This window comes from Leptosomus discolor, chromosome Z, assembly GCF_034619465.1.
Source record: "Leptosomus discolor isolate bLepDis1 chromosome Z, bLepDis1.hap2, whole genome shotgun sequence".
In the NCBI taxonomy this organism is placed as follows: domain Eukaryota; kingdom Metazoa; phylum Chordata; class Aves; order Leptosomiformes; family Leptosomidae; genus Leptosomus; species Leptosomus discolor.
The window spans coordinates 20,103,283-20,128,385 of NC_141419.1; positions in this window are offsets into that span (position 1 = coordinate 20,103,283).

Sequence of the window (25,103 nt, forward strand, 5' to 3'; positions counted from 1 at the left end):
CCGCTGTCTCAGATTGAAAGTTCAGAAATGCTGTGACAGTCAGAGCAGTTTGAAATAGAAGTAGCTAAACTGTGATATAGAAAAGCCACAGGATGAAATCAAGTAGATGATGCTGGCATCTGACTGCCAAATATTTAAAAACAAATATTTCATAAGAAAAATTTGGTGACATTGAAAGTATTTTATGGTTTATTCTTAAGGAAATGTTACTTGTAAAAAGATGGGGAAGGAGCTGTAGTTCCCTAAAACCTCTTAAGGACCACCCATTAATTTTCATTAAATATCTAAAAACCTAAAATATCATGAATGTGTGACAAGATTTTGGTATGCTGAAGTCTTTTAAACTTTCTTTCAAGATTTAACATTTCTTCACGCCTTTAAAGTGCTCCTATGATGAATATACTTCAGCTTCCTTATTTATACAAAGGAGATAACAACAGCTGCTTGTATCATATTTATTGTGAAGGTTTAGTTCTTATACGCTTAATGTTGATAACATGTTGTTGTGCATGGAATAGGAGAAAGTGCTTAGCACACAGACAGGGAAGTCTCCAAAATTGCCAGGTTCTTAGTATAATTAGCTATGTTGGACGATATCTATGAGACTAACTACACAAAAAGGGAGTCCTTCATCCAGACTTGGAAGAAAGGCAGATAAGGCATTAAAGCTGTGCAGTGTGTGATTCTCATAGCTATTTTTCTCTGAAAGGACCCCAGAAAGACAGATTCTTATTGTATTTGACAAGTACTGTTTTCTCCTTTATAACTAACATTTTCTTAACATAGAATAAATTGCTGCTTTCTTCTACAAACAACACCCCCAAAGTTTAAGGTTTCCACTCTGACTACTTGTTTCCTTGTTTCGGTAGGTTCCTCAAAAGGGACACAGCCGCACATCAAAGGCAGCAGCATATAACCACGTGTCAATCATAGCTCATGAGAAATCCACAACCCGAATGCATGACAGGAAATTGCTTCAGCACTGAGGCATCACTGAAGTTTTCTGACTGAAGCTGCCTGTTGCATAGCAGCGGCCTGCATCACTCAGCAAGTGAACCAGCCCAGCAGCTTTACTTGCTTTATGCATTTTAAGGCTGCCCAGCACACAAATAACTGTCTGCCGCCTGAAGGGCAAGGGCCTTCACAAAGAAATAAACAAAAATGCAAATGTCAGTTTCAATATACAGAAGTATCCACAGCACCACAGCAAGTGGAAAATGGACATCCTGCACCTATCAGTTGTAGTGAATGCTAAATCACAGACATAAAAATAAACCCTGAATGCAGCAAGCTGTCTTTAGGTAAGGCACAGGTTCCTGTTACAATGATGCTGGGACAAGGGTTCAAGTGATTTGTACAAAGGCAAATGGGATTCTGGTTTCTAGATGTGGAGCTTAGGCCTCCTGCTGCTTCCTTTGTAGCATGAGGGGTACATCTAACCTCTACGAAAAGCTGGACTTCCTCCTGTATATCCCTACACAAACTTCACCAGTGCATCCATTTTCCCCAGATAAGAGTTAGTAAAGAGTTCAAAGAAAAATGGTCTAACTCTCTAATCACATCATACTATCTGGAATCAAACACTGACAGTAAGTACTGAGAACCTGGTAAAGAGTAAGGGTATATTAACATAATTTCTGCCATTTCAGTGATACACATGCTACCTTAATCCATGGTCTGTTTTGAATTGTGAGAAACAACAAAAAAAGTATGGAAAGTAGTTTCCCACATTTCTGGAGACTCTATCTGGAAGCAAGACACTGTCATTTGTTAAGTAGCCTGGAATAACTCCATAGCTATGCTGATGTACAGTGGCATCTGAACTTCATTTTAAACCACCCCCATAATATGAAATCACGCCTTTTAGTAGCAGCTCTATTTCAGCTGTAGCTAGATAGTGAGCACAACTGAGAAGCAGAGTATGAGATAAATCATCATAGTGAAAGATAACATTAACTAAAGTTTAACACATTTCAAGTAATTTGAAGTAACCTGGTAATATTTACACTTCAAGCTTTGTAGCCCAAAGACGGGTGAATTTTTCCTTTGTCTGAAAGTTTATCTTAACTGATAAAACTTGACACAAAAATAGTGTCATTCTTGAGAGTCGCTTGTTTAGGAAATCTCATAGAAGATCTGTAGGAACTAGTCAGCTGCCATGTTGCAACACAGTAGAAAGTGAAATCATAACACCATATGAGAGCTTAACACAGTAGTTATTTCCTAATACCTATCAAAGGCGTTTTAGTTTGTGTTACTACTTGCATACACAACCAGACTTCTTCTGTACTGTAATGATCACAAAAGAAACACGCTGCTCTTATTACCAAGTTAATCTCTAGTATATTTGTGGTTACTACGTACCAGCTAATCATTCAGAAGCTGTTGTACAGAAAGGACTTGCTCTTTTCTATTAAACACTTAGAGAATCACAAGAATGACAATTTACTTTGAAACCCCCCACACCCCTCAAGCTTTTTCTCTTTACTTTCCGGTCTCTCAGAAAGTCTCCAGTCTCTTGCTCAGCAACTGCTTAACATACTGTCAAACCAAAAGTAGACACAAAAGAGTACCAAAATAATTAATTGAAACAAACACTTCTTGCACATACAATTTTTAAAAAATACTTATTGGTAAGTTCAGTCGTGTAGTCCGAATCCAGAACATCATCTTCTGAGCTATTACCACATACATTGATTGAACATCCAGTGTCATGCAATTTAATGTACCACAAACCCAGCCATTACTATAGGGACAGTGAAGAATGATTGAAAACGGACAGTAGTACTAAGGAGATGGCTATGGGCAAAGAATAAATGCTTTGAGTTGTTTGAACCTGGATAAATTACTTGCACTGAAAAGAGTTCAAAAGCAACTTTTATTTTCAATAACATACTAAGACCCCTTTCACTATCAGGAGTGACTGACGTGTTCTGCTAGGATTTGCAAATACAATTGTTTCTTACAAGACTTCCCAATAGAATTTAAGCTCCAGCTAAGTGCCATTACTTTGCCCACATTACTCACATCATTTACCCAAAAGAAATGACGTGCATGTGATGTGGTTTCTCTTTGCACCACGAAGTGGAGTAACTTCACTGTTAGCACGTATATGTGTAGAACATGAAGCACTTCTGCTTGGACTCCCAAGCCAAGTACTTATGAAGTGTCATTTACACTTGAGGTTTTTCCATGCCATCTCACAACCAGTAGCCTGCACTTGAGCCTGAGGTAAGGTTTTGAGGACACCTTTAAGACTTTTGTTAAAGGTTTGGAAAATCTAGACAGAGTTCTTTGCTCTGCCACAGATTTCCTATGAGTCTACCAACACTCTTTTGCTGTTTCTTTAATATAGGTAGAATAAGATCAAAGAACAATTTTATTCTCTAGTCTTCTAATTCTCCATATCATTTTAAACAAGATCCTTGGCAAGGTTTAGCCGACCAGAGGTTTATAGACACATGCCAGGGACTATTAATAATAAGCAGGATGGACTAGTCCAAATCCATTGTAGTCTTTTCCACACTGTGCAGTCCTGCAATAGTAATCCAAAAGGCTTTGTGTGCCTCTTTGTGCCTTCATGAATGCAATGCACCCTCATTTTATACTCTGAAGTGCTGCTGTGTGGCCTCACACTGTTTCAGACACTTCGACAAAGCACACAAAACCAATCATTAAATCTTATGCTCACAAGGTCACCAAGGCCTATAAAACACAGAAGATTACGTTTGGTATAGAACAGACATGGCCTACCCACCACGTGGCTTCACAGTCCTTGATACTGTCCTACTTAGAAATGTAGATTTAACTAATGTGATCCAGTTTCCTAAATGTAATATGAGGATAAAAATTCCTAACCTCAGAGTCTTTACGTGAACATATATATATTTAAAATCATGAAATATTTCAGAAGTATTTGAGGGTCCTTCTATATCTAGAATTCCAAAAATTAAGAAATCTGAAATTTAGTGCATGTCTTCTGTAAATTCACTGACTCAGAAAATATTCTTTGCTGATTTACTTAACAAGAATACTTGTGCATCATAATTACAAAAGGAGCATCTAATCACAGAATCCCAGAATCCCAGAATGGTAGGTGTTGGAAGGGACTTCTGAAGATAATCTAGTCCAACCCTCCTGATATAGCAGATTCACCTAGAACAGGTTGCATAGGACTGCATCCAGGCAAGTCTTGAATATCTCCAGGGAAGGAGACTCCACAACCTCCCCTCACAGCCTGTTCCAGTGCTCTGTTGCCCTCAAAGGAACACTTTTCCTCATGTTCAGGTGGAACTTGCTGTGCTCAAGTTTGTGCCTGTTGCTCCTTGTCCTGTCACTGGACACCTCTCAAAGGAGCCTGGCCCCATCCTCTTGACACTCGCCTTTTAGATCTTTACAAGTGTTGATAAGGTCCCTTCTCAGTCTTCTCCAGGATAAAGAGCCTCAGATGTCTCAGCCTTTCCTCATAAGAGATGCTCCAGTCTCTTCATCATCTTAGTAGCCCTCTGCTGGACTCTCTGAAGTAGTTCCCTGTCCCTCTTGAACTCGGGGCCCCAGAACTTGACACAGTACTCCAGATGTGCCCTCACCAAGGCAGAGTACAGGGGGAGGAGAACCTCCCTTGACCTGCTGGGCACACTCTTCTTAATGCACCCCAGGATACCATTGGCCTTCTTGGACACAAGGGCACATTGCTGGCTCATGGTCAACTTTCTGTCCACCAGAACTCCCAGGTCCTCCTCTGCAGAGCTGCTCTCCAGCAAGTCAACCCCCAGCCTCTACTGGTGCATGAGGTTCCTCCCCAGGTGCGGGACCCTACACTTGCCCTTATTGAACCTCATCAGGTTCCTCTCTGCCCAGCTCTCCAGCCTGTCTAGATCTCACTGAATGGCAGCACAGTCTTCTGGTGTGTCAGCTACTCCTCCCAGTTTTGTGTCATCAGCAAACTTGCTGAGGGTGCACTCTGTCCCTTCATCCAGGTCGTGGATGAATATGATGAATAATAGTTTATGCAAATCCATTCAGGGGTTGAGATGAACATTGACAACATTGACAAATACTATTCTGAGGCATTAATTGTGCTACAATACTTGTATATACCGGTATAACTACATCTTTTTTTCCAAAATAAGAAGGTTTCTGGAAGTGTTTACATGAACAAATGAGTGGCAGAATAATGAAGATTAGCTGGGAAGCTGTTTTTAGCATGTTGGACTATGAAAAAACCGCTGAAATTAAAACTTGTGTAGACAGGAGACTAAAGGATAATCATCAAAATGAAGGTGGTGTGTTGCTATGGAGAGCTTTGAAAATGACAGAGAAGCTTGAGTTTAGAGCAAGAAAAATGAATGAAGTAATATATAGATTAAGAGTAAAGAAAAAAGATGAACTAATGGTCTGAATGAACTAAAAAGGGATATTTCATTAAATGTTTTATTTGTAACAGAAAATGTCACAGTGAAAGCAGTTCTGCTTATTCACTTTTATAAAGATAAAAGCAGTATACTAGAAGAGGAAAAACAAAGGGCATCTTACAGATATCAAAGTATTTCATCAGGGCAAAAAGAACATTCAAATTTGGAATGTGATCTCTGGCAGTCCTGTATTTTTTTAATTTAATTTTCCTTAACATGAACTATATTTTTTTTAATTGAATATCTATATGCAGAATATAATTTGTATGTGGAAGTGACTCTACCATTTAAGAACAGTTCTATCAAGACATTTAAGGAAATAAAATCTATCAGCTGAGGAGACTGTGAAGTTTCAAGCCTTGGAGATATGCAAAATGACTGGACACCGTCCTCAGCAATCTGCTGTAGGATACCCTGCTTGAGCACTGGGTTTGGACTATAGGCCTCAAAGGATGCCTGCCTTGTTGATTTTGTGATTCTATGAAGTGTAGAGAACAGGATAAAAATATTTGACCAGACAGTTACATTTGGTAGGTTTCATATGCATCCTTTTTAATTGGTTTAATATAAATAGACAGGGGAAGGGTACTCTAAGAATAAAACAGATCACTGTGATCTGAACAGTTTGAAATTTGAAAGGTATAGATTTTTCCCAAATAGAGTCAGTTTTGCACGCTTCACTTCTGAGAATTAAGTATTCCTACCAGTGCTACCTACCAGACCATTTAAGTAAAACACAAAAACCACCCAAAGAAGAAAAAAATCCCCAACCTACAAAATTATTATATATTGAGTAAAGACTGTTGTAATTTCTTTTTATATAATTGGGTCATGAATCTGCCAACACAGTTTGTTTGTAGATTATTTCAAAGTGATTAAATTTTTTTGGTATGTGTATATTAATTTAAAAGTTAAATGAAATAAAATAAAATCAGATCAATTTCTCTTTTCACTGAAAAGTAAACAGCATATTCACATTCTCAGCAGGAAGATCTCCCAAAATAGTAATCTCTCTACTTTGGCAGTCACAAAAATTAAAGAAAAATTAATTAATCAAAAGTTGCTAAGAGTTTGAGACTGAAAAAAAAAAAAAAAAAGCATAATGCATTTTCGGTGAGATAAAGATTTTAATTGCAAGTGGCATAGATCGATCTGTTTGTGATAATGGTCATCTGGCAACGGGCAGCACAGATGTGAGCTACTGTGTATATCACAGCATAGTGATATTTTCTGTAAACAAGTTTTTAGTCTACTTTATCACTCCAAAATCAAAGTTTGGTTTTATTCTTAAGAAGGATATTACACTAATCAATATCAGAAACTTCCTCATGATTTCGAAGTAATTGTCGTTTTTAAGTGAGTTGGAAGGAAACATTCTCCTATCTTTGAATACCTGTATAATTAAGGAGACCTTGATATCCTAACTCAGATCTTTCCCAAGGAAGAGTGCTGCCACCTGTGGTCATCTCTGAAATACTTACGGAAACAACAACAGATGTATGAAATATACTTCACCGCATATGGAGAAAGAAGTCAGGTCTTAATTCAATGCTTTTATTTCTGTTTGGTTTACTCTTCTTATAAATATATTCCTAGATTTTTTTTCTCCACTTTTTCTTAGTACTTAGTCTTAATTGTTCAAGACATACCCCATCATTTCCTTTGAATGTCTTATATTTGGGAGCTTCAAGATCTGGGTTCTTCACAGAAAACAACTGTTTGTTTCAACATTACAACTGCAAAACTGGAGTTCAGTTTTCCCAGAGAAGTTCCACCACAGGGTAGAACAAATGTTGATCCAAGTAGTCCTCACAAAGACCTTTCTTCTGAGAGCGAATTTTCTATTGATGCACCTTGCCTTCCACAAGTGCTGTAATTTGGTCAGAAATACTTATTTCTACATTTTGACAAGGGTAACTCTCAGTCTTAAAAATACTGGTATCTAAAAAGAATTTTTAAATAAGCTCATTTAAGATTGGGTGTGGACAACGCTTCAAGTCAGAGGGGATTTCTTCAGGAAGGGAGAAGGCTCAAGGGGGACTTGGGTAGAAAAGAACACTTATTTATTACATGTACTATCTCCCTCGTGTAGCCTGAACTATGGAATACTACACCAGTACTCATTTTTCACACTACTCATGAAAACACAGTAACTCCCTTACACATGTTAACATCTCAGACCACTTGCTTTTTTGCATCACAAATCAGAGGGCATTATTTTTCCTCTTACAGTGGAGAACTCAAATTTGTTTTAACTGTAGTAGAGAAATCAAAGAGATTTTATGATAACTTTGGAGACATTAGTTTTAAGCATCAGCACTGACACATCTGAATAAGATTTGTGTCATGTTGACCTTTTCTTGGAACAGTTTTGAAGACGATATGGCCCTTGTACAAATATTCACAAGAAACAAAAATAATGTGGAGATGGAAGTAAACCCATTATTCTTATTCTAATTAACATTTTGAAATACATTCTTTTTCAGACTAGATTATTTAAAAGGTAATAAAAGCTAGAGCTGCATGTTATATATAATAAGAGATTATTTGTGGTTATGTTCTTCTGAATACAAAACGAGCACATTCCTGCTAGAAACCTGAACAAAACCGTTGCTTACAAAGATCGTTTTTCAAGTCCACACTTCAGAAGAGAACCTATTTTCTTACAAAGCTGAAAACTGCAATTGACAACCTTTTAATACACTTTTGTTTTCTTTGAACTCTGTTGAATTTTTATGATGAAAGTTAGGGATTTGATGATAAGAAACAGTAAATAATAACTTTGAATAAACTGCGATGTGTAGCCTTGAATTCAATGCATTCATATGAATGAATGTCAACTAAAGTGAAAGAGAATGACAGTGGCTGAAGAGCTGAAGGAGCAGGGTAGTTCACAGAGGGAACTTGGGCAAGGGAGCAAAGACAGATTGGGAAATGAGGCAGAAAGAACGAGGGGAAGTGTTATTCAGGCAGAAGTGTTATTCAAAGTAGACGGGGATCAAGTTGCAAGCATAAGATTAGCTAACAAAGAACTAGGGAGCTGGGGTAAATTAGTCCAGAGGGTGGGGAGAAAGTTGTCACTCAGTATGGCAGAAGATTTTGTGTTTCATCTGTATTTCAAAAGACAGTGATAAATAAAATGAGATCCCAAGGATTGTTTGCAGCAAAATATTACTGATAAGAAAAAAATACAGTTATGGAAAAGTCTAATATTCCTAGAAAGTCTTAAAAGGATTAAGGTTCAGAGAAACTTGCCAACAGGAGTAGCAGAACCCTCATTTTTTTAGTAGATCTGAAGTTAGGTGAGTTAACCATGGTTTTGGAATTTGTCACAGAAGTTTTGCACTGCTTTAGCTCAAATGTCCTTCAGCAGTTAAAGATCAGTGATAACAATAATAGCACTGTCATTTCACATCCAGACCTGCAAGCATGATAACAGAAATACAGCTAAAAAAGGAACTCACCTTATTAAGCTGTAGCACTTTCTATTAAAGATTCAGATATATCAATTCTGCCTTTAATATTAGCTTGATCTAACTACAAACAGAAAGTGAGGATTGAGGAATTTCTAATTTTTATTATCAGCTTTTCCTTTCCCATGTACAATAGATCAAGCCTGGTACTAGAAAGAAGCAAGATATGCAAGTTTTGTAACTAGAGTTGTCACAGCCCAGCTGTAGGACCTTGGAAAATGGGCCATTTTTTCCCTTTTATCACTCTTTGCCATGTTACATTTGGCCTGTTTCACTATTGCTGCAGCTGAAATGTTATTATCCATTCCATTTGCAAGTACACCTGTACAATATTATGCATTGTTGTATTATAACCTTTTCTTTTTACAGAAGTAAGAGTTGACCCTGACTTTGTCTGCTTGTTAGGACATCATTTGGGCGACCTACAAAATTCTCTGAAGTGACTGACATACCTTTCTTTGGAAATAACTGCACTAGCTAGAGAAATTACCACTTTCAACTACTTATTACTGTGTATCTGCAGAGATTATTTATCCTAACTTCTGCCACTCGTAAATTTATCAGTCAATTCTGAAATACATTAGAGAGCTAAACAGAGTTATTTTTAAAAAGTCAGTGAAGCCAAGTTGAAGGATTAACTTTGCTTGAGACATATTGAGAAGCACGCATCAGACCTGAGGTTTTGGTGTTTTTCATCCAGTGTAAAAAACATAAGCCTGTTAAGGTGGTACTGTTGTCACATAGTATAGCCAAATCAGGAAAATTACATCTGCTATAATGGTTGCTGGTTTGATTCTATAAATTACACTGATATTTCCTCATCCTCTTTAGGGTAGCCTATTGAAGGCTAGATACTTAGGCTGTGTTCAATTTCAGGACACAAAGCATGTGCTAAAAGGTGGCCACTGATACAAACTGACTCAGGAGGGCTTTTTTTTTTTTTTTTTTTTAAGTAGTATGCACTATGATTATTATCCTGTAGTTGAAATGAAAATAATGACAACTCAAAAACTGTACTGCAATGGCAACAGCTGTAACCTCTTTATAAGAAATTCAGGAATATCTGCACCAAAAAGCACATTCACCTCAAAAGTGCAAAAGTATTATGTTTATCTAGTGCAAGTTAATTTAAAACAGCATTAATCTAACCATGTTCAGGTGATAGTATTTCAGATCCTTTTATTCCCTTTATATATTATAGGGAGAATATCCTTATTTCGTGAGACAGAAATCCCTCTTATTTCCCTTCACCTGCGAGAGTTTATTCATTATGAATAATTTATAGTGCTATGTTATTATTACATAAGATCGTATTCTCCTGGGAAAGACATGAGTCTTGCATTTTGCCCTATACATGATGGTGTTTTTAGCAATTTTTTAAGGAGAAATATAAAAGGAATCTGTTTTCAGGCTGTTTCTGAAAAGGATTTCTTTCTGACTTCACACTCATCATTTGGTTACTCCACATCTCAAATAGGGAAATAGTGGAAATGCAGCTGATGTGGAAAGTCTTCTATATTATAAAGACCTTTCCAGTTCTGTAAAGTAAGATCTATTCAAACACTTCTGGAATCTGTATTTTAAAAGGGATAATCTATGCATTGAATGTACAAAATACATGAAAAAAAAAAAAAAGTATTCTGCAGATTCGAAGCAGAATTTAAACAGTTCCAGCTGTTAGAGGTATCATTTGATTAGAAGTCTCAAGTTTAGAGTTTTTTAATAGCTTTCTTAGGGGTTTTGGTTTGGGGATTTTTAGGGGAAATTTTGATAAATTTAGGGGTAAATAAATAATGCAATTCCAGCAGTTACAGTTTGATGTATTCCATACCAGTTGGACTTGCCAGACACAGTCTTCTTGCAGCCTCCTATGTCAGTATTCCCACAAGAGAAGCAGAATGCCTCAACTTGTTGTGGCCTGTGCTTTCAAGTTGTCTGTGAGCAAAAATGATCTGAGATTTGTCCACAAAATCAAATTCCTCTAAACATAAACTTAAATATTTACTCTTATGCCCTTTCAAAAACAAACAAAAAAAATCTTCCAACCAGAACAGTAAATAATATCCATCAAATTCTTGTTTTACTAGTTTACTAGAATTAACAGTAGGTATACTTTAAATAACTGTATCCGATATTGTTTTCTGAAAGGAAAACAGGTCGGATTTGTTATTTGATAAAATCATCATAGCAGGTCTGTAATTGGAGAAATGAATCACCAGAAATTTTCTTCAGATGAAGATCTTGGACAACACATGAAGTTTGGGTTACAGTGAGTATGGATGAGATGAAATTTCTACCATTTCCAGCCATAGAGAACTACAGATCATAAGTAGATTCAAGGTAAATATTCTGACTGAAAGTAAAAATAATGTAAATATTTAATTGCAAAAAGGAGGGGTATTAGTGATTCTGATATTGGGACTTACACAGAATTAAAGGCAAAAAAATCTTCCTTAGATAAAATCAAGGAAGATCAAATCACTTCTGAAAAAATGTATATGCACAGCTTAAGATTAAACATAATTTTTGTTACCAAAAACAGAAAGCGTTTTTTAATTAGGAAATAAACTTGGAGAGTTTCACAGATTCTAAGTCAAAGGAAGTGGTGTAAAGCAAAAATTCAGATAAATTTACTGTGATTTCAAATGTGTGGATTTATTGATCACCTGTTAAAGAAACGAAACAGTAATTTACATATTAACACAAAATTGAACAAAATTACACATTTAATTAACAGCAAGAAAAATAGACCCCTTTTAGCTTATAAAATGATAAATATTCTTTTGCTAGTGTTAACAATTTTTAATTCAAGTCAATGTGCTGATTAGCGGAATAATTTAGATTTTTTTGTAAATACATTATATTAATTGAGAAAGAAATTAATTTTTTATAAGTTTTCATTCCCCTCCACATATGCACAGAGATATTTATGATCGATTCAAAATAACAAAGTTATCCTGTAGTCATTCGTTATTAACATCACAGGTTCAGGTACCGAAGTACTGTATTCAACCACATCTGTCATATTCACCCAGATGAAACACGTGTTGGCAAAATTAAGAGGTAAAAAGGGAAAAAGTCTTTCATTAAACTGTGCAAAATTCCTTTCAGCTTTCTTGTTGAAACATCGGTTCCAAGACAAGTAAATGAGATGATTCACAGCTCTTTTCTTTGTTGGGTGGATGGGGGGGGGTGTGTGTGTGTGTGTGTGTCAGCAGTGGACCTGAAACAGGCTGCTCGATTGTGGTGTGGTGCTGACTGTGTGATGTTTTGAAAGCTGGGCTATTCTCACTCATCAGGGAATGGAAGTAAAGTTTCAGGCATCAAAGTGCCTCCCTCAAGGCTTATTTCATTGCTAACTCAACATACAAATCAGCCCCCAAAACTTCAGGTAACAATTCCTATGAGCTTTTCTAGACTTATTTGCTAAGAAGGAACAACATTCTTCTTCACCTTCTTATTTTTCCTTCTCTTAATAGCCTTTCTAAGAGGCCAAAACAATCAGTTTGTATGGCCCCAACTCTGAAAGCAGTTCAGTTGCAAAAGCAGAGGAATAGATTTCTTCCCCTTTTATAGGCATGTGCTATTACTTGTACCTGTGCTCAACAAAGACAGAGGTCCCTGTCAGGGAATGGAGCTGAGAAATTTCCGATAGTTAAACAAGAAACACCCACAAATCAACCTTTTGGATCTACTACTGCTTGAAGAAGAGAAAGCTTTGCCACACACAGATTATTTAGTGGAAGTCATGAGGGAAGGAAATAGCTTTCTTCCCTTCCACTGCTATTACCTAAAGGCTCAGATAGTTAGGATAACTTTGTATGCTTATGCAAATGAAACCTTCTTTAGAGATTCATTCAACACTAATTTTTCATTTGAAAACTTCTCAACACTCTGCTGAGCATAGTAATTGATAACAGCAAAGTCTGATGACATAAGCTCAGTCTTTTAATTATTTCTCAGGGTGGAACTTAGTGGATATGTGGATTTGTGAGTTTTTATGTGTCTAACTTTTTATTTCAGTTTTGTCATCTTTATGGTTTGTGTAAAACCTTTAAGTTAGTGTAAGTCTTGCTAAAATGGGAGTGGGAAGAAAAATGCCTTCCTGAGTACTGCCCCATGTAGTGTGTGGGGAATGTACACAAATTGACAAGTGTTTCGACTGCTTTTTTTTTTTTTTTCTGTTTAAACATCAAAACATGATCTGCCAAAAAGACTGTCATATAAAATGGGGTAAGCAAACAGATCTGAACTTCTCTCTCTTATCGTACATCATAGAAATTACTCTTACTGTCAAAAGAAATAAAGTTTGATATCCTTTGAGTTTAAATGTGTCAAATGTAGTCCTCCAAAATATAATAATTTAAAGCTGTAGACTCTAAAAACCAGAATGAAGGCTGTAATTCTATGTGCAGCCACCAGTGCGTTGTATAGGCATCTGACTTGCAAGCTCGTCTTCCAAAGGTAGCAAGAAAATGGTATAAACACACCACTCATCCCTACTGAGAAATGGATCTCAAGTTGAGGGTGAGAGAGTGCATACTCCTGCATGCTTTGGCCACATGCACAAAGCAAGCAGGCATGACCACTTGTTTGATATTTTCCACTGTCAGGACTTACCCAGCTGTTTATTAAAGATGTCCTATCCCCACAGTTAACTCCCTCACTGGTCAGTTGCCACCACCTACTTCGGGCTTTATTTTACAACATAGATTTTGTGAATTTGAGTTGAATGGCGTATGCTATTGGAAAACTGCTAAATATTTCCACATCCAAACTCTCTTTCTTACCTTGGAGCTGTCCTTTTCCTTCAAGAAGGACAACATAAATCATAACATAGGTCAGTTGAGGCAGTAGAAATGTAATTCCTTCAGCATTTTCTTTTATTTTCATCTATTTTTATTTTACCTTATTTTTTTGAATATCAACATTAACAAAAAAAAAAAAAAAAAAAGAGAAATGCTAAATATTAAGCTGATGGTTAAAACAGAGCATATTGAAAGAAAAAGTGAACATCTCTTGCTAAACAGGAATTTTGGTCTTTCAGTTTCCTTATCTACAGGTGAGCATTCATTAGAGCTCTGGTTTCCAGTTCCTAAGTCAGGGGCCTGCTTTAGCAGAGGGAAACAGCCCAAGCTAAGAACGTCTGTCCCACATTGGGGGATGGTGGGAAGGTAGTGGCAGCATCCTGGGTCTAGAGAAGAGTAAGGAAAGGATTCAGTAATGTGCAAAACATTGCCTTTATTCTTATTTGAATCACATCCAGAGAAACACTGAAGAATTTCCACTGGCAGTGCTTCTGTTTCTTTTCAGTCCACAAAAACCAGTCTTCAGGCAAACCTAAACTTGACAGGCAGCAGTGATAAGCCTTATAATGATTTCTGCCATGAACTCACCACGGTAGTTTGGTTACACTGCTTACCTTCTGCATTTATATTAAATGGAAATAACCATATTCATCCAACTTGGTGAAGTTTCTGAAGCAGAAATTTATTTTTGTTGTCAATTTGTTAGAAATCCTACAGCAAAATTAAAAGAACATAATGTATGCTCTTTTAGCTCAAAAACCACTTGGAAAACCTCACAGGGTCCATCTTAATCACCTCTATTCTGCATCCCACTTCTATTAACAGTGAAGCAGAATGAAGAACAGTCTCCAGAGCAAATTGACACATTTCATCTGAGGTGTTAAATTATGTAGAATAAACAACAGAATATGCAAAAAGGAAAAAAAGAGAACCAGCAAATTAATGGGCAAATGCAAGCTCTGTTTAAATCAATGAAGTATTCATTCAGACCCTAATGAACTCATAAATATTATCTGTCTCCAGTTTGATGAAATACAAAATAATACTGTTCTTAAGTTTTGAAGAAAAGGACCTTTTCCATTCAAACCATAATTTCAGCTGTACTACAGTAATAAAAGTAGTTTACATATCTTGCCTCTCTTAGGGCAATTTAAAACAAGATCTTAGGCATTTAATGATGAAGTTTTAGAAATACGCATTTAATAGGAAGTCAATATTCCTGATTTCCAAAAGTGGTTTGTAATCATGATCACTGAAGTATTCATTAAGCTTATAAAAGCTTCTGATGGCTTATTATTATCAAGGCATTAAGAAATTCTGAGAAGAAACAGTTCTGAAACATTACAGGAACATATAAAGAATACCGCATGGGCTAATAAGGATTTAGTGGAAATTAGGAGAGGGACCAAATTATTATTACTGTCCAAATTGTAGTCTTCTACATGCTTTTTGATTGTATTGTTGTTGTTTCACTAACATATTGCCCAATTCTGTACTAAATATGCTTAGCATCTTGGTAAACACGGTATTGATTGAAAGCCTTAATTCCATATATGTATGTATGTATATCTGCTGTATCAGAATGGTATAGTTAATACTTATTAAGACTAATCAAGATACTTTCTATTTTTTCATGGGTTTCAGATTGACATCACCCTGTGTCTAATGCATTTGTTTCAGTGCTAAATATAATTGATATTATTTCTTTGAAAAATTAAATCTCTCTGAAACACAGAGAGACCAAACATCTCAGTTAACATTTTTTATTAGTTGTATGTTCCTTTTTTCTTTATAATCTTAATTTGTATGCAGCACTGATTCCTTTCTCTGCCCCAGGAAAAAAATGGAGCAGAGATGTGGGAGGGCAGAGCAGAGTATATATCTGTACAACAGGGACAGCAAAGAGCAACAAGTGGAACAGGCGTTTTGGCTCCCAAGATCAAGGCTTAGATGACGTATGAAAAATCAGTTTAACTTCATGAAGAAATAAACCATTATTTCCCTTTTATACCCCCCCTACGGATTTTGGCTGGGATAGAGTTAATTTTCTTCACAGTAGCTCATGTTTTGCATTTGTGACTTCCAGCAAGCAATTGTGTGCGGCTTAGCTGCCTGCCAAGGTTAAACCACAATTCTTAAAATAACACAGCAAATTCTTATTTATTTCCTTTCCTTTTTTTCCCTTTTTAAAAATTTTCTTTCTGTAAAACCAACATTAATCTTTCTGCAGTTAGTTGTTGCTGTCTTAGCTCTCAAATACCAAATATGTAACTAGCGGCTACTGTAGCAAAGGGGTAAAGAAAGCAGGTAGCTCTCTTGCCTGCTAGACATGCCAAATTTAAAATGATTACCAGACTTTTCTTCAGTCAGCACAACCAATCTGTGTTTTAAAAGCAGAGCTCTGTTTCCTTATTCAGGCTGGACCAGCAGTATTCAAATCAGTGAATACTGAATGGATGTATGAATAAGCTCCAAATTTTGAAGGGACTTTGGACACAGAGATCTAGAAACATGTCCAGCAGGCTCACAGTGATGTTTCTTGATCTTTCTGATCTGGGGAGTAGAAACACTGGTCAAGAAAGAAGGCTGGTGGTTAGGGTACTGATGCTTAGATTTGTTTCATTCCCTCTGAACTGGAGACCTAAAAAAAAGAGGTTGGATGAGACAGATGCATGGCATAGTTTACCTTCTGTCCTATTTTTCTTAGGGTGAAATGATTATGCTGCCACAAGTGTAGACAGACTTTGCTCTTAGATTTCAGAAGGAAAAGAGAACAGAAGTGATCTATATTCTTCTAAAAAGGCCTGTCCTTCATACACTTATCCCACTTCTCTTTAAGTCTATACCAGCTTCTAGTGGTAGACATGACTACAGTCACATAGTAGTGCCTGAGCCTGCCATAAAACACCTTTCTTGTCGATAGGACACACTGCCTTGAGCTCAGTCCCAGCTTAAACATATGTTTCAACTACATTATGAGCCAGGGGAATGTGCCTCCTCCCTGATGGAAGCAGAGAAAGCATGGTTCTGCTTGCAAAAGACTCATCTGGTGTTACTGGCTAAGGCTGACCTTTATATTTCAACTGGAATGGGGTCATACCTGCTACAGCAATTTCAGCACAGCCTGGAGCTGGCAAATAGAAGTAATTAAATCTATTTGCTTCTCCTAGTTTGACCTACTCTGCTGAAACTCTTTGGATTATCCCAAAATGAAAACATTAAGTGTCATTATGGAAGTCTACCATGTGCAGCATTCATGTTGCCTGAGCATGAGGTAACAATGTTTGATCCATAACACTCAGAAAATTCTCCTTTGTCTTGCAGTAAAATAGGACTTACAAGTTAGGATAGGGCCCTGAAATTTGCTGGGTTCCTTATAAACACAGAATAGAATAAAGCCTAACTCTGCCTCTGAGTATACCCTGAGGAAATCATGCATGATTCTATCGACTGCACAATTAAATATAACACAACATAAGAAAGAGCTACTGATTCAGCAATACCAAAGATTCCAGGAAGTACTTTCACCATGAGCATAGAATCATAGTTTTGGTTGGAAGAGACCTTCAAGATCATCGAGTCCAACCTTTGTCCTTTTTCCAATGAGAATGGCCAGGCAGAAGGGTCAGGCCCAGGGAGGCAGTGACGAGGTTTCCAGCCTCCATGGGTTGAAGCCCTGAGCAACTTGGTCTGACCACACAGCTCAGCCTGGTCTGGGCAGTGGGTCATACTAGAGTCCTCCTGAGCCATGCTGGCCCATGTTGCCCTGTGGTGCTACAGTCCTGCATGATCCCATGATTCTGTGAAGACTGTTTGCCCCATTATATCAAAGAAAAATCCATCCTACATTAAATATATCAGGTTGGGGTTTTTTATCAGTTAGTTCCTAACAGCATCACAATGCAATCTCCATTAAATCCTGTCTGCAAAGCTGATGTACTTTTGCTGTCTTGCTTGTCTCTGAACAAGCAAGAATCTGGCATGAGGCATAGGTTTCATAAATATTTGTATGTCACTCCTCTGACATCCAAGGTTATTAGTTTAATGTCTGCTTTCTGTAGACATTTATAAATCCATTGCCCAAATACTAAATTTTTTATTACTAACAATAAATCTGTAAAGGAGACTTAAGTAGGAGTGGTCACCACTAGATTTAGTTGACATTTTTTGCATTACTGTTTTCCACTGTTAACAAACAGTGACATATGTTTTACGATATGAGAGCCTGGTTTTGTTATCATCTGCATTTTATCTGCTAACTATGAGTGTCTAGAATGTTGGGTTTATTGCAACATAAATTCCCCAAGGGTTATTCTGGAATTCAAATTTACTGAACCTGATCTTTCCAAGAGATTTCTTACATAAAACTTTATCTCTAATAACGCAAGTCTTTCTCCTTTGAACTTGGGATAGAACAAAAAGAGAAATGTTATTCGTTGGAAGCTCCTCAAAAATATTCTTCTCATAAAGGTGTTTTAAATAACTTTAAATATAATTTTATCTATAATTTTTATATTCTCAAGTGTGGTGGGTTGACCCTGGCCAAAATGCCAGGTGCCCACCGAAGCCACTCTATCAGTCCCCCTCCTTAATTGGACAGGAGAGAGGGGAGAAAAAAAAATAACAATAGGCTTGTGAGGTTGAGGTAAGGACAGGGAGATCACTCAGCATTTACCATCACGGGCAAAACAGACTCCATTCAAGGAAATGTAATTTATTACCAATTAACTCAGAGAGGAGTAATGAGAAATAAAACCAAATCTTAAAACACCTTCCCCCCACCCCTCCCTCCTTTCCCAGGCATAACTTTGACCCCGATTTTCTTCCCTCCTCCCCCCCCAGCAGCACAGGGGTAAAACAGGGAATGGGGGTTGGGGTCAGTTCATCCCACTCTTGTTTTCTGCCGCTCCTTCCTCCTCAGGGGGAGGACTCCTCACACACTTCCCCTGCTCCAATGTGGGGTCCCCCTCACAGGAGAAAGTCCTCTAACTCCACCGTGAGTCTTCCCACGGGTTCAGTCCTTCATGAATTGCTCCAGCGTGGGTCTCCTCCATGGTGTGCAGTCCTTCAGGAACCGACTGCTCCAGCGTGAGCCCCCCTCACGGAGTCACTAGCAGCAAACCTGCTCCAGTGTGGGCTTCTCTCTCTCCACGGGCCACAGGTCCTGCCAGGAGCCTGCTCCGGTGCAGGCTTCCCATGGGGTCACAGCTTCCTTCAGGGATCCACCTACTCCGGCGTGGGGGCCCTCCACGGGGTGTAGGCAGTCATCTGCCCCACCGCCCATGGGCTGCAGGGGGACAGCCTGCCTCACCGTGGTCTTCACCACAGGCCGCAGGGGAATTGCTGCTCTGGCGCCTGGAGCATCTCCCCCCCCTCCTTCTTCACTGACCTTGGTGTCTGCGGGATGTTTCTCTCACATATCTCACTCCTCTCACTCGCTGCAATTACTGCTGCGCAACAACTTTTTCACTCTCTTAAACACGTTATCACAGAGGTGAAAAACGCTGTCGCTGATTGGCTCGGCCTTGGCCAGCGGCGGGTCCATCTTAAAGCCGTCTGGCATTGGCTGTATCTGACATAGGGGAAACTTCTAGCAACTTCGTACAGAAGCCACCCCTGTAACCCCCCCGCTACCAAAACCTTGACACACAGACCCGTTACATCAAGTATCAAACATATCTCTCAAGTAAATCACACCTAAATATAACACAAGTTTTTGTTACTGTGTCTTTTACAACAAAGTTACTTAAATGGCCACATTGATCAGCCCGTTTTAAAGCATATTGATGTTATAAAAAGCATGATTTATGAAATTACATTTTACAGAAAATTGTTTTAGAATATTGTTCTACAAGAATTGTTTAGAAGTTTTCTGGTAATAATATTTAATGAAGGGTAATTTTGCAAACTTGAAATAATGAACAGAAGAAATATAAATTCTGACAGATTTCATTTGCCATTTACCACAAACTCTTAGCAGAACTAAAACATATTGTTTTATTCTAGTGTGACTCTAGTGTTGCTAGGATATCACAGCTTGAACAGTCTGACTAATTTGATTTAACTGAATTACAAGTTTTAATCACTGAGTCACTGTGACAATAAACTTCATCTAGAATATTATACTGCATTTATTCCTGAATACTTATGGATAGCACCAACTTTAAACACAAATAGAAAAATACTGTCCTATTTATTTCAGTATTCTGTCATTCTGTTGCGGTGATAAGGCTTTTGCCTTACAGAAGTTTTGGAAGGATGGAGCTACTAGTTAATTGCTAATACTTATGGGCCAATAGATTGGTAACTATTTTTGTAGGTCTGGATTTAGCTATCTTGCAGATTCTGTGTTTGTGAAGTATTCTAAATCACTGAAAGCTACCTAGAATATATCTTACTGTGATTTAAATCAAGATCTGAGACTATCTTATTCATTTCCTTTGTAAAAGCACAGTGCAGTGTTTCTTAATATTGATACTTTCTGTGAATATATAGGAACAAAGACTGAATTAATTTTATTTATTGTTCTTCTGCTTCCTATTTAAATCATAGTATCTGTTTTGCTATTCTATCTTCAGAGAAGAAATAATGTCTTTCATTTTACTTACCTCTCTCACACTTTATATTGCAGCATATATATTGTGATCATCCACAACTCCCTCATCACTTAGCAGAAGCCTGTGCTGCTGGAGGAAAGCCCAGTCACTGAAGAGGGGCAATGGAGGGATTCAACAGTTTCAAGGAAACTGACAGCACGAGATCAGCTTGCCCTGTTTTTTTTCTGCCTATAAATATTTTCATGACCATTTTTTCAGGAATCTTTTTGCTTTGTTAGTGAAACCTTGCACCTTTTTGAAACACAATCTGCCACTGAATGTAACCAAACTGCAACTCTGCAACAGGACAATGAATGCACTTCCAAGCTTGTATCGAGCAAGGTCTATGTGGCCAAGGTAAACATATGTTTCAAACAGTCAGAGTGCCCTTACCTCTTTCCATCTGTTGCTGCTCCTTGGGTGATCAAAAGCCTCACTGCCTGTCATCCGACCCCTTTGACCCCTGAATAAAGAGTAGTAGCAAGAAAGACTTTGGACTGTAACTGCAGAAACAGATGACATTCTGTGAAAAGAAAGAAATAGCCGAAACCATCAATTAAATAATTATCTGTGAATTATTTGCTCATCTGCAACCCAAAACAATCTGTTCCTGTTGATAGTCCTGATGCCACCACATCTGTTAATCCAAGAACTGTGGCTTTGACATCTCCATATCAGTGTCATTTATTGGTGATAAATTCTATTAAGTTCCTCCTACGTGACCTTGTTTATCTTTTTTTTTTTTTTTTTTTTTTGACACCAAGGACATCATTGGAAGAGAAGTTGAACAGATTTGGTAGAATACTATGGATTGGGCTTGCAATCAGTGAAAATCTTTTGGTACTGAAATATTAACCAGGTATATGGTAAGCATCAGTAAAGCCTAGAAGCAATGTCATTTCTGTTCTAAGTTAGATGTCTCATTTTCAAAATAATAACTTTTTGATACCATTTCATGCATGTCATTTAAGTTAAAATATATCCAGTGAGACTTCTAAAGTTTTTACAACAAGATTGCCACAGAATTAGTAAAAAAAGAGACTTCCCATAGAACACCTTGACTCTAAGTCTTTGCTCAAAAATTTCCTTCCAAAAGAATTCAATTCACTGAGGGCAAAAGTTATCAGCATAAAATAGATTTGTTTATGAGAGCTTTCCAGAGTCTCAAAGGTACCTAGAAGCTCATAATCTCACGTTTTAGTTCCTCTCTCTACTTTTAGGCTTTTCAGCTGAGCTACACCTTTTAGGATGAATCTCAGTTTCACCTACAATGAGATTCATTTGCCTCATAGAAATGTTGAGGGAATTACAAGGAAAAATTTGGGTCAAAAAGTTTGCCTGATATATGGCAAAATTTATACACAACATACCTACAATTGAGTACTTGTTTGGACCACAAAGTTAGTGAAACCTTACAGCTTTGAGAATATCAAACATGGCTTCTATTAAGTTGATGGATTTGCTATAACCAATATTATATAGCAAACATAATACAACCAACATAAACTTGGCTAATAAGGAATTGCAAATTCCATTGCAATGGTATTATGATACTGAAGGAAGATGTCATGAAAATAGTTTCTTTAGGCAGTCAGAATCTTATCCAGTCTCTCCAATAGGACTACAATGTTTACAATGCCAATAGCTACATTTGGCACAATAAAATATGAACGTTATTCTTTAGAGAAAGTGATTGTTTGTACTTTTCTTCAGATTCATGCCTGTGTTAATTACGTCCTCCTGCTTATGCCACATTATCTTGTAATAAACAGTGAACAACTGCTTTCTTCTTCTCTTTAGCAAAGTTACTACTTTTAACTCTGACTTCTGATTAAGTAAGTCGAAATTCATACATTTTAACACGACTGACCAGAAATTTTTCTTAAAAAAATCTCAGAAATCTTAGTCTGGTGCTCTGTGGAACAGGTAGCTGTGGTGATGAAGGAATTCCGTTTGACTTTAACCATTAACCCCCTGAACAAATACATCCATTCACTACCTAATAAACTTTTGGAGTCATGTGAACCAAACCGGGTTTTATTTTGGTTTTTCTATTTTGAGTTTTCAAAACACTTTTATTTCAATATAAATGAGAACAGAACTCTGTTGTCTGTGATCTTCAAGAAGCAGCATTAAATACAGAAAAAAAGGCTTCCAGAGTTCTAATTAAGACTAAACTTAGGTAATTTTTCTCAGGATAAAAGCTTAATGTATTTCTTAAAAAGGAGAGGTACTGCTACAAAAGCTAAAGAAAAAGATACTTCTATCATTCTCAGGTTTTTATCTGTTTTTTAAACCAATTAACTTCATATTCCTTAGATGTTTCAAGTATATACAGTGCAGAAATAACAGCATTGTCCTTTTGACCGCATGAGGAAGAATGACCAGCAGGAAGCACTAAAATCCTGCCTCACTGCTTGGCACTGTTGAGACCACTCCTGATGTGCTGTCCCAAGACGTGGGCTCCTGGTGTGGGACAGACCCTCATGTACAGCAGTGAGTTCAGCGGAAAGCCCCTGTGACAGTCATTGTTGGAGAACAGGGTGCACAAGAGGAAGCAGAAGGCACTGGGCTGGCTCAGGCTGGGGAAGAGTATGGGAAGGGGAAACCACACTGTTGTCTGTAATTACATGATCGGAGGGTGTAGGCCAGTTTGGGAGTGTGTGGAATGCCTGCACCTACTCAGAAGTGTATGGTGGAAGGGTGAAAAGCAATGACACAAGCTAGAGTATCAGAAATTCTGCCTCAAAAATCTTTATTACAATGACAGTGATCAACAGGAGCACAGAAAGATTGCGAGACATCCATCCTTGGAGGTGATTAAGATTCAACTGGTTATGACCCTGAGAAGCCTAGCCTAACTAGACTTGCTTCAAGCAGCAGATAGGACCTGAGGAACCCCAGCAGTTCTTTCCAACCTACCCAATGTTGTGATTCAATGATTAATGGTCAAGTCACGTGTCCATTTTGCAGTTATCCATGCAAGTGGAATACATTCCTTTTTTTTCTAAAAGTTTTTTATATTTTCTGTGTAGGTGACAAACAAGCATAGCTCAATGTTTTTGTTTGTACACAGATTAAAAAATATCAACAACAAAAGCATTCTTCTCTTACTTACCTATACAGCTCCCAGCTTGACTATTTATGCCAAAAACTACCAGCTGAGTTTAAAGTATCAATTTGATTATTAGTGAGCACTATCATTTCTCTCTCCAGCATAGCATAGTCCCTAGTGTAAAGGTTCACAGAGCTGCTAAGAACTTATTTGGAAGGTTAAGACTATGTTTTAGTATTTCAATACTTTTCTGAACTATGTCAGATATTCAGATACTAGAGGATAAACTTATCATCTTGCTGAGGCTGTAGGCCACGTTAATTAGAGCAGGTTAGCATCGTCATCACTTCTCCTTTTAACACTGGGAATTGCCTTTTCAGAAGTCAATGTTGTCCTTTCTCTCCTAATTAAAGGTTAAGAGTTTACCAAATTATAAGCCAAAATATTTTTCAAGACGTTTTCCTACTGGAATGGTATTATCTGGCTGAAACTACGCTTGTTAGAAGAAAAAAGAATCTGACGGAATACTAAACACACTTTGAAGATATCTGACCGAAAGAGATTCCTTCTTTCAACTATTTTCCCTAAAACAAATTTTCATTTTGAGATTTTTTTTTCGTCTAGGTTCTAGTAAATATCATTACCTTCATACTTTGACTCTTTCACTTTTCCATGTGATGCATTGCAAGCTTAACACCTCACAAAGACACGCTTTTGATTTTGTAAAGGACTTCCTCAGTTGTTTCCCCAGGCATAGCGTTATCTCTGATGAAGCCAAGCAGAAAAACTGTTCTCCAAAATGACTGTATATAGGCCCTTTGAAATGAGGTGTGTGTCAAATACTTAACCCAGAAACAGAATTTCTTATAGTAAAGTTCAGAACTTGTTTTTCAGATTTTTTATTCTTCCTGCTGGAAACAAGAAGCCAAGAGGCAAATCCTAAAAACCCCGAAACCTGTGACTCCTGACTTCAAGACACCTGGCTTTAAACAACCATTACCTTTTTTCTTTCTTATCTATCTAAAGCTAGATCAAATATCAGTTCAAGAAAAAGTCCTCTTATCCGTATGACTGTAAACCTAGAGGTCCTCTCAGGTTAGCTGTAAGAGTGCACAGCTCTTCTGGGATTTAAACTGGTATATATGCGCCCTCAATATTTTCCTCTGCTGACGCAGTGAGATGTATATATGGCTGACAAATGTTTGCGTACGGTGGGTTGTAATTCAGCTGAGGTCTATAATTATTTGTATTTAACTGACTAAATATTTCTGAGGTTTTCCTCAAAGAGCTAACTGCATTTATTCAAGGTAACATTTTCCATCCTTTAAAACTTATACAATATAACATAGGCTTATAAAAAAAATGTTGTTTGAAGTGTAACAGGTGGCTAAAGGTATTTAGCTGCAGTCTGGGAGACAGCTAAACAAGGTCTCCAAACATAAGTTGCCTTTATATATACCAAATACTAATAGTCATGAGTTTCAGTACTATCTAGAACTGTCCTTTGTCAGTAAACTTTATCCTGTATCTGAATATTGGCTTAAATGAAATCATAGAATCATAGAACCACAGAATTATAGAATCATAGAATCATAGAATCATAGAATAGTTTGGGTTGGGAGGGATCTTTAAAGGTTATCTAGTCTAGTCATCAGATCTCTATATTTTCATGAGAAAATTAAAACTATTTCAAAATAATTTGCTTTAAAAAATAAAACTAATCTGCAACAGACCCAGTGTTAATTTCATTACCTCAT